Source organism: Saccostrea cucullata, unplaced genomic scaffold (assembly GCF_032062105.1).
Source record: "Saccostrea cucullata isolate Sc308-1 unplaced genomic scaffold, CSIRO_AGI_Scuc_v1 ctg1530, whole genome shotgun sequence".
NCBI classification, from domain to species: Eukaryota; Metazoa; Mollusca; class Bivalvia; order Ostreida; family Ostreidae; genus Saccostrea; species Saccostrea cuccullata.
In genome coordinates, this window is record NW_026929346.1 from 20,849 (window position 1) to 40,718 (window position 19,870).

General features: G+C 32.6%; 2 long non-coding RNA genes across 3 annotated transcripts; one reads left to right on the forward strand and one right to left on the reverse strand.

The window, feature by feature from the left end:
• Nucleotides 1-5,272: 5,272 nt before the first annotated feature.
• LOC134280555 (uncharacterized) lies at nucleotides 5,273-8,858 on the forward strand. 2 transcript variants are annotated; one of them, XR_009994932.1, is made up of 4 exons: nucleotides 5,273-5,971; nucleotides 6,240-6,344; nucleotides 6,660-6,822; nucleotides 8,269-8,858. It is a non-coding gene; the product is annotated as an uncharacterized LOC134280555 (long non-coding RNA). The 2 variants fall into 2 exon arrangements; XR_009994931.1 differs by having other exon boundaries at nucleotides 5,280-6,344.
• A 1,697-nt stretch (nucleotides 8,859-10,555) lies between these two features.
• Nucleotides 10,556-16,094, reverse strand: LOC134280553 (uncharacterized). The gene is made up of 3 exons (XR_009994929.1): nucleotides 15,770-16,094; nucleotides 12,781-13,384; nucleotides 10,556-12,372 (listed from the first exon to the last, which is right to left on the reverse strand). It is a non-coding gene; the product is annotated as an uncharacterized LOC134280553 (long non-coding RNA).
• Between the last annotated feature and the right edge of the window lie 3,776 nt (nucleotides 16,095-19,870).

Consider the following 19,870-nt stretch of genomic DNA (forward strand, 5'->3'; position numbering starts at 1 on the left):
AAGCGGACCCCGAGCGAACCCGTGAAGCGAACCCGGGGTCCGCTCCGGGTTCGCTCTGGTGTTAGGTTGTGTCCGGTCGGTACTGTATCTCCGGAATATCCTGGTTCACATAATCCTGAACAAGATCCGGTCACAGGATGGCACGGGCTTTCATGTCTGCAATAACCGCATTTTTCTTTACATTCTCTGCCATACCAATCAGGGTTGCATGCTAAAAAAGGGAAAAAGATTGATAAATAGTATTGCTCATTTCGGTCAGAAATATAGTTACTCAATGTACGAAAAGATTTTGAATACAAGGGGATTATCACATTTTTATTTTCATAGGAAGGTTAATTTTTTGTAGTAAATACATATATGGACACAAAATTCCATGTCCTTTTGCGATGTAAACTACCAAAACTACTCAAAATTCTTTAGCTTTGAAATTACCTCTTCAGAAAAAAATGCAAAAGTACAGTCAATTCTCGAATTATCGCCACTCGATTCATCGCCATTTTCGCAATACCGCCATGATTTCCCAAGAACGTTTTTCCTGCTATATAAAATTCTCTTTATAACGCCAAATTCGCATACCGCCATCCGCCACCCTGTTTTCACAACAAACGTCCATTTTTAAGTGTCAATTATCTCGATAAACCGCCACAGGTGTGTGTGGTCAGTGAAGCGCGGCTAATTGGTTGACACTATCCCTGTTGTAAAGCTTGCAAAGGCAGGCAAGGTAATGCAATTAAGTAATTAAACAAGGACTAAATAAACAATAATTTTAACATCAATTGTTATAATAATTTTGTTTTCTGTTTAATAAAATTCATTTAGTCAAAGTTTTGCCACGAAAGCGGTCGTTGTTAAAGTACGTCAATAACTATATTATTTAGATGATCCCTGCCTTAAAAAATGCCGCAAAGTTTGCTGAAAAATTATTATACGGTATAAATTGTGAATGTTTAATTAACAATGTTGCCATAAACAATACATTTATCCAAGAATTCATTTTACTTACTATCGGCAATATATCACGACGATCGACCAAGCATGTTTTTTTTTTCAATAGCAGAACTGCAGATTTGATTGCACACCCATGTACTTGTCTTTATTTCATAACTGCACATATTGTTTTAGCGAAATTGTACATTAAAAAAATTACTTGAAGTATTTTCAATCAGAAATATGTTTTATATACATGTAATAATAAGAATAGAATCGCTAAATGGTATTTCTAAGAACGGTAACTCTACTTCTTGTTTTCAAGAAGATGGGAAATTCAATTCATCGCCAAATTCGTTATACCGCCATGATTTCTGAATTACAAAAGGTGGCGGTTTATCGAGAATTAACTGTATATGATTTTACAGAGACAAAGAGATGAATATGATTCAGAAGTCTAGCAACAAAGTAAAGCTGCAATCAAGTAGTAAAAAAGGTCATCTATAAGACACATAAGCAGATATTTAAAAGAATATGAAGTGTTTGAAACCTCTGTCGCATTTATATCCTTGATATCCAGATTTACAAAAACCGGAACAGGATCCGTTGATGTGATGACATTGGCTGTTATCACAGTGACCACACTTTTCCAGGCATCCTTTGCCATAAAACCCCTTGTTACATACTACAAAAGAATGTTTCAGATATGAGATTCTCTCCGAATCGAACATACACATATATGCATTCATCTGACCTCAAAACTTGGACTATAAATACTTTTTGTTAGTATAGATATACAAAAATAATGCTTAGTTAATTTTTTCATGACCATGACAATTCCACTCTCAAAGAAAAACATATAATGTTAAAATGTTTGATATCTCGAGACCTAGACTCCACTATTGAATTTTTATAGTATACATATACAAATTAAACCTTTGTAAAAATTTTGGCACAAAAAAGACCACCAGTCCTCTCTCATAGAAAATGTAGTATAATCTTAGAATGTTTATATCACAGACATCCAGGTTTACATAACAAATGCAAGGATACAATCCACCGAAACAATGACATTGCACATAACTATAAGATTGAATAAACCTAGATCTCTGATTGGCTAAGATGCAACATTGTATAAATATACCACGAAAAAATTTTCATCTAGACCTGGATTTTCAAGAGATAGTACGGTTTTATTTTGCTCTTTTTGACTAAAAATAAATTGGTAAGTACGGTTTTATTTTGCTCTTTATGACTAAAAATAAATTGGTAAATCCTTAATTTATACAGATTACCTTTAAAAAATTGTTAGAATTGCACCTTCCTCCATTCAAATGAAATTATTTTAAAATCACCTATTTCAGTTGGGCCAATTTTTTTCTAAATTTTAGTAAAATCTCTTGGTTCGCGGGAATTTGATTTCGTGGATGAAAAATTGTTGAGTAGTTATGTATGTAATTTTTTTGTGGTGTACATGAATTCGTGGGTCTCTACATACAATAAAAACACGAAAATTTCATCCTCACGAAAGTTTGTGATTTCACAGTAGCATTCATGCACATAGAACGGAAGGTGGCTGAATTGCAAGGAATTTTTTACTTATATTACATATTGAATTTTTCATTTAAATTACAATCCTATTTGATAGATTAGTTGTGTATTATTTAACTACACATGTAAACCGCATTTGCCTAATATGATTTATCTCCGAGATATTTGTCATTCCTATTTACCAGGGTTTAAATTAAAAATAATAATTATAAACATACGTGACAGTTAAGAAATCTTAAAGAAAAAAATGGTTGCACAGGACTACATGTATTTCGTAGTCATATACACTAAAAATATGAGACATTTCAGAATACAGAAAGTTATAGATTAAAACAACTAACATTACGTTGCGTTTCAATATTATATGAAAAGACCAGTAAACTATCTTAAATATATCAACCATTTTGGCATCTCTCTCCTAGATATCCGGGTTCACAAAGTCCGGGACAGGATCCATCAATGTGATGACATGCTCTGTCACCTTCACAATACCCACACTGCTCTTGACAACCTTCACCGTATACGCCCTTGGGGCATTCTGGAATACACAAAATGTATGAATGAAAAAAATCAATTATTTTCGTGGGAAGGTTAATTTCTTTGTAATAAATACATAAATTGACACAAAATTCCATGTCCTTTTGTGATGTAAACTACCAAAACTACTCAAAATTCTTTATCTATAAAATTACCTCTTCAGAAAAAAATGCAAAAAAAAATTGACCCCTCAAAAGTATGTGATTTTACAGAGGCAAAGATATGAATATGATTCAGAAGTCTAGAAACAAATTAAAGCTGCAATCAAGTAGTAATAAAGGTCATCTATAAAATACATAAGCAGATATTTAAAAATATGAAGTGTTTGAAACCTCTGTCGCATTTATATCCTTGATATCCAGATTTACAAAAACCGGAACAGGATCCGTTGATGTGATGACATTGGTTGTTATCACAGTGACCACACTTTTCCAGGCATCCTTTGCCATAAAACCCCTTGTTACATACTACAATAGAATTCGAATATTTCAGATATGAGATTCTCTCCAAATCAAACATACACATATATGCATTTATTTGATCTCAAAACTTTCTGTTAATATACATATAAAAAATATAAAGCTTAGTGATTTTTTTCACCACCCTGACCACTCCACTCTCAAAGAAAATGAATAATGTTAAAATGTTTGATATTTCGAGACCAAGACACCACTATTGAATTTTTATAGTTTACATATACAAATTAAACCTTTGTAAAAATTATGGAACAATAAAGACCACCAGTCCACTCTCATAGAAAATGTTGAATAATGTTAGAATGTTTTATATCACAGACATCAGGGTTTACATAACAAATGCAAGGATACATTCCACCGATACAATGACATTGCTCATGACTATAAGATTGAATAAACCTAGATCTCTGATTGGCAAAGATTCAACATTGTATAAATATAATACGAAAAGATTTTCATATACACCTGGATTTTCAGGAGAATGTACGGTTTTATTTTGCTCTTTTTGACTAAACATAAATTGGCAAATCACTAATTTATACAGATTACCTTTGAAAAATTGTTAAAATTGCACCTACCTCTATTCAAAAGAAATTATTGTAAAATCACTTATTTTCGTTGCGCCAAATTTTCGTGGTTTTAGTAAAATTTCTTGGTTCGGGGGAATTTGATTTCGTGGATGAAAAATTGCTGAGTAGTTATGTATGTAACTTTTTGTGGTGTACATGAATTCGTGGGTCTCTACATATTTCGAAAATATGAATATTTAACCCTCACGAAAATTTGTTATTTCAAGGTAACATTCATGCACACAGAACAGAATGTGGCTGGATTGCAAGGGGGTTTTTACTTATATTACATATTAAATTTTTCATTGAAATTACAATCATTCCCCTCTTCCTACCCTATTTGATAGATTAGTTTTGTATTATTTAACTACACAGTCATGTAAACCGGTTCTGCGTAATATTATTTATCTCCGAGATATCTGTCATTCAAATTTACCAAGGTTTAAAATAAATGAATAATTATAAACATAGGTGACAGTTAACATATCTTAGAGAAAAAATTGGTTGCATAGGACTACATGTATTTCTTAGTTATATTTACTAAAAATTTGAGAAATTTCAAAATACATAAAGTTATAAATAAAAACAACTAACATTGATTAACAGTTGCGTTTCAATATTATAATAAAAAATAAACTATTTTGAATATATCAACCGATTTGGCATCTGTCTCCTAGATATCCGGGTTCACAAAGTCCAGGACAGGATCCATTAATGTGATGACATGCTCTGTCAACTTCACAATTCCCACACTGCTCTTGACAACCTTCACCATATACGCCCTTGGGGCATTCTGGAATACACAAAATGTATGAATGAATAAAAAAATATTTTCAAACTTTTCGATCTTTATACCCTTCACTTTCGTACCGGTCAAATTAACCGGTGGTGCGTTGAAACACGACTTCGCGAAAATAAGATCTCCGTATCTATTTTATGGTAGCATGAAGGTATAAAAACTATATATCATCTTTTTGGAAATTTTCTCTACTTTTAAAAAATCTAAAAAGATTATGTCTTGATTGCCGGTATTTAATCGATTTTACGTTGTAAAGACAAACGTGACTTTTTGAAAATGGTGTAATTTTCCAAAGCAATTGCCGATTATCCAGACGATTGGCATTTTTTGTCCTGATTCACTTTATGAAGAGAGTATGGTATATTCTTAAAGCATATTTTCTCTGCTTTTAAAATATGTAAAAATTATTGTTATTACTTTAAAGTATATTTCTAAAACAAGAATTTTCTTGCACATACGTGTTTTTTTTCTCGATTTTATTAGTAATGTTTACACAAGGCTCAGTTTTACGTTTATTTCTGTGTTGAAATAGGGAAAACAAAATAAAGATGGTAAGAGAAGAGAAAATTTCCTTTCCAACAAGCCCTTACAGGCCTTCTAACGCTCAGTATTTTTTTTAATTACGATAATTTGAATTTGTGATCTTCGCATAGTTTTTATGGAAAAATCGGTCAATATTTACATGTAACGTCAAGGTCGACATTGTTGCGTCTTACTCGAAACAACAAATTCTTTTATAAGACTTTTTTGACCATTTAAATAAATATATATATTACTGAGATCAATGCATAATACAAAAATTAGATTTAAAAAAAAAACAGATTTTAATATCGTTGTATCTTGTTATGCTGTAAACTTAATTTGCAATTTAATTATATCTATATTGGCACGAAATTTAACAATACAAAAACTCGCATTTATAAATAAATACGACTCATCACTGTATGAGTTGATACGAATTGAAATAACCACGTGTTTCCGCTATGGTAGCAGTACACAAACAACATGATGGTGATCCAAAATCTGAACGTCAATTTTCATGATTATTTCACGACGAAGATCATCACATCAATGAATCAAATAATACAGACATGCCTAATTGGTATAAGCAGGTGAGAATACGTGTATATTGACTGAAATAAGTTTAAAACGCAATTAGTTCACGTTCAAAAGAAAACTAAATGTACACATGTACTAGATCTTCATATTTTAGTGTGCGTATTTCGTATTGTTCTGCCAATTTTGTGTTGCTTTTGAACTTTGATGCTTTTGACAATCACTCGTAAGTTCAAAGTAATATCAAAGTTGTAATAATGGATAGTTGTTTTCAGTATGTGTGTACCAGTGTGTATATGTGCCACATTCACTTTGAATTTTTAGGGTGCTGGCACCATATGCAACAATACTTTCATCTGTGAATACCCACTTGCTATGCCCAGCATGAACTACCAAGGCCAGTTAATATGTAAAGACACCATTGAACAGGTAAATTTTTGTTTTGGTATTGAAAATTGCTGTATTTCTAAAATTTCAAAAAATAAAGTCAAATTTCATTTGTGTCATTCTCATAATATTGCATTCATACAAGTTTATAAACATTTGATCTATATTTTGAAAAATAAGTGTTTGAAACAAATAATACTTATGATGCTTGATTATTCATACAAATACATTATTTAAACAAGTAATATCTATTTGAATGAAGCCGAGATATGGAACAAGCTGTTTTTATAGACTGCTGTTGTATTTCCAATTTGCATAAAGTATGTGGTTAGAATTTCCATTTTCTCAGTTTTTCAGACACTTTCCAATTATCGTACATCATATACATGGGTTGTCAAAATCACTGGATGGTTTATCAACACTCCCAAGCTCACGAACAGCCTTGCCCCAGGAATTTTGCCCTGAAGTAACATTGCAGTCTATTGTCTCCTTTCTTTTTACAACCCTGGCAGCCATGCAGGTATGCAATTTATGAAAGCCATGAAGGGACATAGATTTTTTTAAAAATTATATAGTAAACCAAGTTCTCGATTTATACAATCCGTTCTCTGGGATTGACAATCTGTTATAACAAATTGCCAATTTACTCTCACAGATTATCAATTCATTCCCTCAAATTACACAATCCGTTATCTCAGATTGTATAATTCATTCTCTTAGTTTAAATGATTCGTTCCCTCGGAATGTAAACCCATCCAATGATTTCACTAAAATTATTTATCTGTACATATCGGATATGGTATACATGTTGAAAGAATAGAATATTGTAGTATTTTACATCCTACCATTTATTACATATTACCGTCCAAAATGAGAAAAATACATGCACATTTTCAGATCCATATATTTGTACAACAAATTTTTTTAAAGTTTTTGTGTTGCGTGTATATTAGAATAATTGAAAGTCCTAAATAGTAAAAGTGAATATGGGTCCTGTGTAATCAGAATATTTCTAAAATAAATTAATGGTACATTGAATTAGTTATGAAAGAGGTTGGAAATGACCAGTTGCTGAAACAAAATAAATAGAACGCACTAATTGATTAAAATGCTTGGATGTATCTGTACATATATGTAATGAAATTCAAGAGCACAGATTGCCAAAGACTGACATTGTAACAAATCAAGATCTCGAATTATTAATCTGTGAAAATGAATTACCAGTATGTAATTCGAGATCTCAAATTATGAATCAAGGGGGCGAATTAGTAATCTGTAATATCGGATTGTGTAATTCGAGATCTCGAATTATAAATCGAGGGAACAATTTAGTAATCCACGGAATTGGATTGTCTAATTCGAGATCTCATTTTTTTTTTTACTTTTTTGAGAAATTGATGTGTCCCCTTATGGCTTTCGTAGCAATCTAATTAAAATTAGATTTTCCATCCATTGCCAGATTTTTTTTATATGTTGCGATAGCGTAGATGGCTTTAGTCAGATTGCCATATATGCTATTTGTTTTAGTTCATTAATTTTATCATGATGGTTTACTACAAGGTTGTTGAATTATCAGTCCTGATAAATTGACTTAACAATATCGTTAAAATACTGTAGACGTACTATTTTCCACGGGGTCATAATTTCGCGGAATCTCAATTTCTGTTTAATCCGCGGGTAGAAAATTTCGCCGATTTTCTAGATTGTCACTAAATGCCTTACATTTACATTAAGTACGCTTGGACAAATTTCCGCGGAAAAATTGTGACCGCGTACATAGCGTAAATTAATACCACGCGGAAAAAAGTACTTCTACAGTACTTGAATCACATAATAAATACAATGTCAATTTTAAAAGGAAAATCAAATAAATGTAGGTATTTTAGCATTCTTAATTTAATTTATAAATGTAAATTCATATACACAATGACATGTATCTGTTTCAAAATATTTAAATCTTTTACAGGATAGAAGCTGATCCTTTGTACTTGACAGCAAATAATAATGTCTTGGACAAGTTAAAGAATTTCCTCCAGTCTTACAGAAAAATGACAGTCGATAAAAGAATGGTGGACACAAAGTAAAAGTGCCCTTCAACATTTTGTTGAAGATTCCAGTCTGATTTGGAATTCATCTTACAATATTTCTGGATTTGTATATTTGGACATAAACGTCACATTTTCAACTTAATGACTAAATAGTTTTGCGTTAAATATTGCCAATGCTATCTTTTATTATTATCTCCCTTTAAGATAACATGTCAAGTCTTTATTGTAAACCTTAAGCTCTGTTATACCAGAAAAATCTTGTAATGAAATCATTTAGTTTATTTTTTCTTGTAAGATTTAATCCATGGAAATAAAAGTTATTTTTAATGGCATCAAGAGAATGGAATTTTTTGTTTAACAAAAAGATTGTATACATGTTTTGCAAGGGGTTTGTAAGAAGTAGACCAGAATTCTTTGCTTGCAAATTTTGTCGTTCGCCATTTTTTCACGTCAACTATTAGATGATTTATCCATGATTGAAGCATTTCAAAATTGATATTCAATTAGAATTTAAAGCAAAATTCGGTACTGATATGACCTTGACCCCCTTCAGACCAAGAGTGTCAAGGTCATTTTTTAATACAAAAATGTTCTTTCATCTTTATGGCCCATATCTTACATACAATATCATGAAATATACAAAAAGTGTCGAGAATGTGTCCAGAATGTGAAATAAAAAATATGTATATAGACAAAAACTTTAAAATGTTGTTGCTTAGCAACCATTTAAAAGGTCATTAAACAGATATTTGAATTAAAATGATGCATGGATATTGCAATTCTGATCCCTTCTTGAGAGTATATTCAGAATTTTCCATTTCAGCATCCATTGTGTAAAATTATGGCAAAAAAATTGAAAGCGTTGAAAAAAAAAAATGATGAAACTTTTGCACTTAAATGACCTTTGACCACCTAAAAATAGTTCTAATGAGGTCAAACTTTCAATTTATCTGCTGTTCGTCCCTTGTAATTTTATTTATTAGTACTAGCTTTCTTAAAAAGCTTGTCTGACGTTAGAAAAATTTATGATTATCTGAGGAAATTAGAAAATTTGAAATCAATGTGATCAACATAATTCTGAGTCCAGGAATAAATTATTCTGCTAATAATAATAACAAACAAGAGATGTTTGAACAACACTTTGCCCCCTCCCCAATTGTAATATTTCCAAGTCCAAGGGGTATAACTCTGTCAAAAAAGGCACGATCGTACACTAAACATAACATGATCTACATATCTATCTGATATATCTGTATATCAAATTTCATGTATGTGCAACGGTTGTAAAGAAAAGGAACGGAAACTAAGTGGACCAACAGACCGACGGACCAACCAAGAGGCAGATCGACATACAGCGCCAAAGCAATATACCCTCCCGTCCTCGAGGGGTGGCATAAAAAGTTCAATCCAGTTGCATTTGTATGTACATGAAATAAAACTTGGATATCAATTTATTCTACATAGACTTATACTGTATAACTTGTAATTTTTCTTTTTTATGGCCGTAGGAAACATATAAAGGAGGGAAACCCACCCACCAACCCCATTCTACCCATATATAATTATATGCTCTAAACCACACTCAGGTACTTTATGTCTGTGTCCAACACGTCATGTAAACAATAAAGTATTTATATCAACTTATTTGATTGATAAAAAATCCTTGCTGGTGCGCCAATTGATTTTTATGTTTGTGCATCACTTCCCCATGACATTTTTTCTGATTGGCCTTTCCCCAAACACTACAGTCCCTGAAACGTTCTACTTTCCCACCTGAACGGTAAACGAACGCTGAACGAACGGTGAGCGAACGGAAAAATTGGAAAGTAGAACGTTTCAGGGACTGTAGATAAAAACAGTGCTTAAATTAAATTTCAAAAGAAAGAGCTTTACATCACATTATTATGTGGTAAATAGTTGGTGGAATTATGATTTCTTTTTAAAATACATTGCAATAAACAAATTATAAATATCAAACTGGTGTGTGAATCGGTAAACTGCTTTGAAGGCTTGAATGCACGTAAAATAATTATTTCATATTGGGCTAGATATCATTTTCAATATGCAATCTAAGTATGAATTATCAGTCAACTTGTCAGATATTATAATAGAGCATCTTAGTGATGAATAAAGTGCTAGGGATAAGCCTAACTTTTACTTCTTTAAAAAAATCACGCGTGATTCAAATTACCCAAATACAAGGGGGGGGGGGGGGGGGGCATTTCCCACTGTCAATTGCTACTCATACAAATTAGTCTAAGGAAAATCACACAAAATTTCCCCCCAAAAAACTCAGTTAAATGGTCGTATTGCTCTGGTACATTCGAATAGAATATCTTTAATTTATACTTATCAATTACTTGTGTCAATCAAATATACGCACATTTAAAAAAAATCCTTCTCAGTCTACGAAGGTGTAGAGGGAGCATTTACTATAGTTTTTTTTCCAGTTGTGTGAATGTGTGCATATTTGACAAGCGAAAGGAATAACAACATAAATTGCAAATGTTTAACATCATAACATTAATAACAACATAAATTGCAAATGTTCAACATCATAACATTAAATTGGCGCTTAAGGACATTTGAATTAAACAACAATGCCGGGAAAAATCTAACTATCATATTTAAGATAAACAAGGTGTGTTGGTGAAACACTAATGCCCTTGTAAGGCAACATAGCAAAGATTAAACCTTTCTTAAATGGAAATTTAATATATTGGTACCAAAAGTAGGGTATAATCACTGAGAATACAATTATGAATTATGAAAGTAGGCCAAGGTTCAGATATCTTCAAGGTCATTGTTATCCAATGAAAGGTCTTGCCACAAAAATTACATATGTAAAATATGGAAGCCCTAGCCCTTACAATTTAGAAGTTATGGTCAAAGTTAAAGATTTTAAAACGTAGGTCAACCCCGAGGTCAAGATCAAAGATCTTGCTATCAAATGAAAGTACTTTTACAAAGATTAAATATGTAAAGTAAAAAAGTACGAGGTCTTACCCTTCAAAAATAATGGTCAAGGTTTACATTTTAAAAATAAGTAAAACTCCAAGGTCAAAGGATCAAAGTTCTTGGTATCAAATGAAGGGTCTCTTTACAAGAATTACATAAGTGAAGTATGATATCACTAGCCCTTAATTTAAAAAGCTATGGCCAAGATTAATTTTTTTTTTCATAAGTGCAAAAATTTCCAAGGTCAAAGTTAAAAAGTCAAGGTAATTGGTATCGAATGAAAGGTCATGCCACATAGAATACATATCTAAAGCATTGAAACCCTGGTCTTAACCGTTCAGAACTTAAGCAGAGGTGAAAAATTTGAAAAGTAGGTCAAACTCCAAGGTCAAAGGCTCAAAGGTCTGGCATTCAAACGAAAGGTCTTGTCACAAGCATGAAATATGTAAAGAATGAAAGCACTAGCCCTTACCCTTTTAAAATTACGGTTAAGGTTTGGTTTTTGAAAGTAGTTCAAACTCCAAGGTCAAATGGTCAAAGTTATTGTGGGTCCATTGAAAGGTATTTTCACAAAGATAACATATAAAGATATGGAGATAACGAACAATATTCAATCTCAAAGTCCATTAATCAATACAAATTAGGAGCAGAGCAAACACGGATCTCTATAATATCAGAGGTGGTATTAGGTGCCATGGAGGAGTGAGCATCCCCTGTTGACCGGTCACACCCGCCGTGTGCTCCTTGTCAAGATCAGGTAAAAACAGGAAATATTTGAAGTATGAAAGCCCTATCTTTTACCGTTCAAAAGTTATGTTCAAGGTTAAAGTTTTTTCACAAGTACGGAAATCTCCAAGGTCAAGGTCAACAGATCAAAATTGTTGGCATCCAATGAAAGGTTTCTCAACAAAAATACAGCTGTGAAGTATACATGGTCTGGTTTCTACTGTTCAAACGATATGGCTAAAGTAAAAGTTTTGAATTTCTGTGTAAAAGTGGGTCAAACCCCAAAATCAAGGTCAAATTTAGTGGTACCCAAGGAAAGCACGTGTATCAAGGATTACCTCATCTCTGTTGATTTGTCTTTGAAATCCTGGCTTACGATTGGTTGAAGTCTGTCACGTGAAGGCGGTGGATTACTTATACCCGGTCAGTTGTATATCCATACCCGGTCAGTGAAATCTATACCCGGTCGATGTATAACGTCACAAACGCAAACGTGACGTCATAATAGGCACAGTATAAGCGCGATAAAGCATTTAGCCGAGAAAACCATTTATAAATAACAGATAAAACGTAAATGTTTCATCGGTGGGGTAAATTCGTTACATAGTCATTTAGTGACAGGGTATGGGATGATACCTGGTTAGTAAATTTCATACCTGACTCGGCTCCGCCTCGCCAGGTATGAAATTTACTAACCAGGTATCATCCCATACCCTGTCACTAAAAGACTATGTAACTAATAATACATATGTAAAATATGAAAGTCACAGCTCCACTAAATCAAAAGTTATGGGCAAGGTTAAAGTTTTTGCCGACAAATAGACAATGAAACATGTACAGACAGAGAGACAGCTAGACATACAGTCGGACGGACAGACACGACAAAACCTACATCACGACATCAACCCGAAACTTCGTTTACGGGGGCATAAAAATAAAAAAAATGAACATAAATGAATTCACCAACATATTGTTCACAAACATACTGTTCAACCTACATGTATTTCAGTCAACATGCAACGAAAGGTGATGATTGAGTTCTTAAAATCTAAATGAAATAAGTATTGGGTAATGCGATATCAAGCAATATCAGCTCAGACAGTTTTTACAATGTAACAAATAGCTTACCATAAACCTGCACTTCACATATTTCAAGGACTGCGCCATCAATAAACGTTTTATTTGTGTAAATCCAAACAAACTGGGCTACTCCTTTACATTGTTGTTCTATAATTGGAGGCAGGATTGTCTTTCCATCATCTTGATAACAAATGTCCTGCCGGTCAGTCTGAGTTGTATTTGATAGACGGATATTAAACCCTTGTATTCGTCTCGTATTATACCCTGGTACTAATAGAAGGTATAGAGCTGATATCCAATTTATCATATTGATCAGATACTTTATTCACTCATGCAATTGCAAAATACAGAGCATGTCTTTTATTGACTGATTGTTTAAAAAATGTTTACTTGAGTAAATGTTAGAAATACGAGGGCCGCTCAAAAATTACGAGGACTGTGCTATTATTTACTCTTACAGACGTCATATACTTATGAAATTTCTTAAAGATTCCAATAAATTTTGGGCAAAATTTCTGTATTAAAAAAAAATCTACAAAAATTATCGATATGTTTATATCGCTGATGAAGATATACGGAGCACGACAAAAAATTTGAAGCAAAAGCATGCGAAATCAAAAATTTAACTCATTAATTTTCTATAATTCGTGATATTTTTCGACAATTTTCTCAAATATATCTTTAAACAGTTCTATCATTATGTATTTAGATTTCTGACGTGATATTTGAAGTACTAATAGAAATATGGTGATTTTTCTCTGATGCGATCTCCGTGAAAACGACTGTGAAAATGACGTCTACTGAATTGACGGCGCACTCCACTCTTGTTAAATTATGTGTAATGGTCGAAATATCGCCAACATAGATCCAAAACATGTAGTAAACTAAGGTATTCGTGAAATTCGTCCACAACTAGCAAATTGAAATTTTAGACCATTAGACCTCTATAAAACGGCTATACGGGAGTACGGGAAGAAGATTATCGACAAAACGTTATCCGGACTGTAAAGAACGTGATTGAGAGTCACCAATATCACTCTATATCTCATTAATACTTGTAGTTTTGGGTTTTAAAACAAAAAAAAATATTCTTTGCTTGTTTAATAGGTTTTATGCTTGACAAGAAATGGTGTTTGGATGTTGAGTAGATAAGGTACTCAAACTATAGAGGTACTCTTGGGAAAATGTTGAGAAACTGAAAGCTCAATCACTAATTTTTATAATGCCTGTGACGTCGAAGATTTTGATGCTCCCTAACGTAATGATATGTCCTGAAAAATCTCTCAAGATTGATACCAATTTACAAGATTTTGATATTAAATTTCGAAGACCATATAAATAACCTTTTAAATTATGTGTGGCGTTTTGCCTGATTATGTCGTCTAATATTTTTTCTGTGCAACAACTCCGCGTAATTTTTCAACGGCCCTTGTATATGATGAACGGAGGTCATAGAACTGCTAACGATAGTATTGTCAATTTTCATAAGTTAACATATTTGATGATTTTTTAACATTTCTTAAAGAAAATAATAAGAATTTTCATAAAACATTACTTATTTGGCAAAACAAAGAAAGAAAACTCTAAAAATTTTGGTAAAACATGTGTTTTTCACTATTGAAATCAACGGAAAACGTAAAATATTTCTAAAATATATTCCTCCCCATGACACAAAAAATCCTTGTTACAGGTTGTATGGACTGCTAATTTCACAAATTCATACCAAAGCTTTTTGTGTGCCATGGGGGAAACATATGTTTGTAGACAAAAACGACAAAAATGCTTATTTTTTCACCAATTTCTAAGCGATTAACAATTGAAACATTATCTTTTATAAATATAATTATTCATATTTTATTTTTTGCCTAAAACATGAGAAAATACATAAGGAACATTTAGTCATATCCAAGACTATTTCAAAATATGGTGATGCTTGAAAGCCCGATTTCAATGAAAAATATTGTGTACTTCCCTTTTTCCTAGAGTTTGATTTTCGAATAATTTACTATTTCATGCTGGTATTAAGATAAGTTATAAATTACCATTAAATTGTTTTTTGTATCAAACAAAAATTTTATTGCGAAATTGTCATTGATATTGATATAAGTGTATGAAAAATGTAGGCGGGAATCGAGAGTTAGCTTGCGTATTTCTTTACTAAAATTAGAATTTCAAATAAAATTATAACTACCCAAGGTTATCAAACATGCAAATGTTGAAAATTATAATTATAATTAATGTTATTATTTTTTCAACAAGCCTATTAGAGCATAATTGATGGACTTCACAAGCACCAACGTTGAATTTACAAGACTAGAATAAGAATTTGTACCAGGAACATATTCCCTTGAATTAAAAAAAAATTAAACAGACTAAAATTACATCTTGACTGTATTAGTCAATTACGGTAACACATTGCAACATCAACACGCTCTCTCCTTACACTGTAAAGATTGTGTCAGATTAACCCTCTGAATTTCTATTGTACAGGACTGAATAATGGTAATGTATCTGGCTAAGGTTTATAGGTTGCTTACATTTTACTAAATTGCCAAAAAAAAAGATGATTCAATATAATTTGTACATATGTTATTATTTTACTTTCCAAATCAAATTAAGATACGTGAACATTTAAAGAGAAGCTAAATAACTTACCGTTAGAGTCATTTCTATACCAAAACTTAACTGATTTGATGATGTCAATTTTTCCTAGGTCAATCATTAGCCAAGCCTCACTTTCATAACCAGCTGTATGCATGCAGTATGTATAGGAATTTTGACTGACGTCTCCGTCCACTGTCTTGTTGGGGTATCCACCATAATCAACAGAACTACTGATTGCCCAGGTGTGTCCGGGTATTACAAGCTGATCTTTGTAAGAAGTTCATTAATTATATACGTTTCTAATTTGAGTGCTTACTGGCACAATAATTCTTATTAAAGTACTGAAAAGAAGAGTTAATTTTGTTACAGAAACACTTCCCTTTTCTTTAATTCTATATAATTTTTATGATGAGAATGTTGACAAATGATAACAGAATGAACAATACCAATGTTAATAATTAAATTGGAACAAGTGACCGTTTCATTTTTTAATATCTACCCACCTTCTGCATCAAATAGATTTTCACATTTAATTACACGAAAAAAAAAAGATTACCCCTCTGACAGGTTTTCTTTAACATTCAATTAATTAAATTAACGCTTGCGATATATATTTTATTCAATAAAAAAAAATAGCAGGTATTTGATAGGAGGATAGGTTGTTTCCTATGTCAAATATTCAAATAGTAGATACACGCATAATTGTAATAGAGAGTGCAGCCTATTATTAGCTGAACTATCGTTCTATTTTTTTTTATATAGAAGAAAGGAATTTTTTAGAATTGCTATGGATAACTCTATTGATGACAGGTTGAGGTCAAAAATTAAAACACATTCCGATTTTCACACAAAAATACTAATTGATCCTCAAAAATTATGTCGACATTAACATATATCTGTTATGTAATCAGATACATTGCATCATAGGCTTTTATGGGTCGGATAACTGAAAACATAAATAATACATACTATAGCATAAACCACGGTATAGAACATTAATCCAAGTAAAAAATATAACAGGATGACACTTGCTTAATCCCATCTTTGATCAACACTGATGAGAAAGATTTTTCATATATAATCCAGAAAATCTGGAAAATTGTAGATGATGATGTTGTTTCTTTCCGTATCTAACTCTTAAAAAATCTACACATTATATAAATACACTTCCTTTTTCAACACAACTTTACACCCTCTTTTTGATACGATTAACTCCGAAACAAACCTTTTTAGCTTTAAATGTCATGGTCTTTCTCTTTGCTCTTTAATTATCAAAGACCTATGTATATAATAAACAAATGCTACGTATTTAAGTTTAATGTTTTATTCGAGTTGGCAGGTATTGTCCACAGTGGTCTACACAACAGTGGGGCAGCCGGCAAAATGGCATACCCCCAACATCAACATAAGTTGTGCCCTCCCTGACGGGAAAAGTAGCACGCTGGGTTGACCTCATTCGTGCTACGGACACATTTCAACACAAATTATCTTTTATAATTATATTATTTGGCTTTAGCTTTAAATTGTATAAGATATAATTTTCAAAGTCAACGTCACATATATCAACATCAACCATCACATATATCAACATCAACCACAAAAAGTCAACAAAATCAACAGTTCAATGGTTAAATTGAAGGTGACGATTTCGCAAACACGACCACTGTGAAGTATAGTTTACTGTCTTTCCCCGAACTCCTCGAATGGATAATTCGCCAAATTGACCCTTGTCATGCATGGTATTCGGCCAGTGATCATTCCAAAGGTCCCAGAATACGGAAATTCCAAAAGTCCCAGAATACGGAAATAGCAGGCAATTCAGATCAGCATCGTTAGTCTCCTTCAACGAAATCTCTTATATCTGAAAAGACAAAAACAAAAACCCACAGCAGAAAAAGATTCTCAATAACATTTGCACAACTCTAATAAATTTGGTATAACCAAATGATGTAAAACAATGAAAAACGTTATTTAAACAAACAAAAGAAGAAAGGGTATATACTTAACACCTAGCTCAAGGGTTGAGGTGGGAGGGTATTTCATAAAACAAAAACATAAATCAGATACTTTCATCACCCACCTTTCACTTTCATTGATGCATAGAAAAGGGGAGATAACCCGTAAACCTAGTGACTAAGTACCGACACTGTATGGATGGATAAATAAATTCCGGCTTATCACATTTATTAGTTTTTTCCACAAAAAGGAGGTGAATGATGACATATAATAAAAGGATAGAGCTTTGATAACGGCGCATATTGTGAGATGAACTCAAATATGCGGTATTATCAAAGACCTATGTATATAATAAACAAATGCTACGTATTTAAGTTTAATGTTTTATTCGAGTTGGCAGGTATTGTCCACAGTGGTCTACACAACAGTGGGGCAGCCGGCAAAATGGCATACCCCCAACATCAACATAAGTTGTGCCCTCCCTGACGGGAAAAGTAGCACGCTGGGTTGACCTCATTCGTGCTACGGACACATTTCAACACAAATTATCTTTTATAATTATATTATTTGGCTTTAGCTTTAAATTGTATAAGATATAATTTTCAAAGTCAACGTCACATATATCAACATCAACCATCACATATATCAACATCAACCACAAAAAGTCAACAAAATCAACAGTTCAATGGTTAAATTGAAGGTGACTATTTCGCCACATGGGCACCGTAGGTGCCCACCGCCACCTGGTGGGGGTAGGCAACTTCAATTTAACCACCCACCATGGACTCCTAGCCTACTCAAAACCCTCAGCAACCCATCCATCGTGAACATCACTCTCTCTCATTGCCAACCCACTGTAGAACTATCCTGCATTAAAATAATTCTGGTCTCCCTTCAATTAATTGGGGCTAACGCCCCCCCCCCCTCCTGAATTTATATCTTTCAAGTTACTAGTATATTGCTTAGGGTCTCAGATTCCATTATTAATAGCCAGCTGGCAAGAGAGAACTACTACCTGGACTAATGTAAGAAAATTATGTAGAAAATACGTTTTATTTAGGTCCCCCCTTTTTATTTATTTGTTTATAAATTTGAATTTTATTTCTTATTTAATTATTTTTTAGGTGATAAAATACTTTCATGCAGAGATTAGAAACAAGATGAATGAGCACCTTTACTCTTTAACCTCCCCCCTTCCCTTTCAGCATGATTATGCTATTCCTGTATTGTTGACAATAATTTTAAAAGTGTTCACGTGCCCAATTTGTAAACTGCAGAACACGTTTTTTGATATTTGGTAAATTATGTATTTTGCCATTTTGAGGGAATGATGTTTTATATACATGTACCACTTATTTTGAAAGCGAACTCTTCAAAGCACCATTTAAAATTGATTAAATCTTGTATATAATAAGTACCTTTCAAACCAAGACACACAATGGAGGACTGTATTTGTATTTACAGCTCATTTGTAAATGTAGTTGGACTGCAGCAGACACTGAAGGCACACATGACTAAATCCTTTATTCTAAAGTCTAAACCCCTTCCCAGCTGATGTTCTATCAAAAATGCATGATCTTTTCACACCTAAAGCTCCCCCCCCCCACCCCGCAAAAATATGTTATGGAATAGGTTATTTAAATAATAGACTTCAAAATATTTTTAAGGCTGTAGAAAATGGATATATGATAGAGAGCATAAAAATTAATATGCTCAGTCAGTGGAAACCTAACCTATATCTAATACCCTAAAATGCTGGAGAATTTTATCTAATCTTAATACTATGAATCTTGTAACTCCTACACACATGTGGATTTGTATTTGTATCCCTTAGCTAACCTGTATTTGTACCCACTAGCTAATGCATGGATGTAAACTGCATGTACATATATATATGCACCGACTAATGCATCTTAATCCAATATGAGATAAATGTGTAAAGTAACATAAAATAATTATGCTACATGTAACTGCTCAGATGAGAGATAAACACCTATCATATTACATGCAAATGGCACCTGGGTTTGAACTGATATTTTCAATGGGAAAATGCCCCCTGAGATATGCATATGTGTCTTAATTTCCAACAGTAAGCACATTACTATTAAAAAGAAAATATTGTAGGAAATGGTTTGGATTGTAACCTAGCCTGTGGAACAATATGTGTTAACACCCCCCCCCCCCCCCCCCCCATCC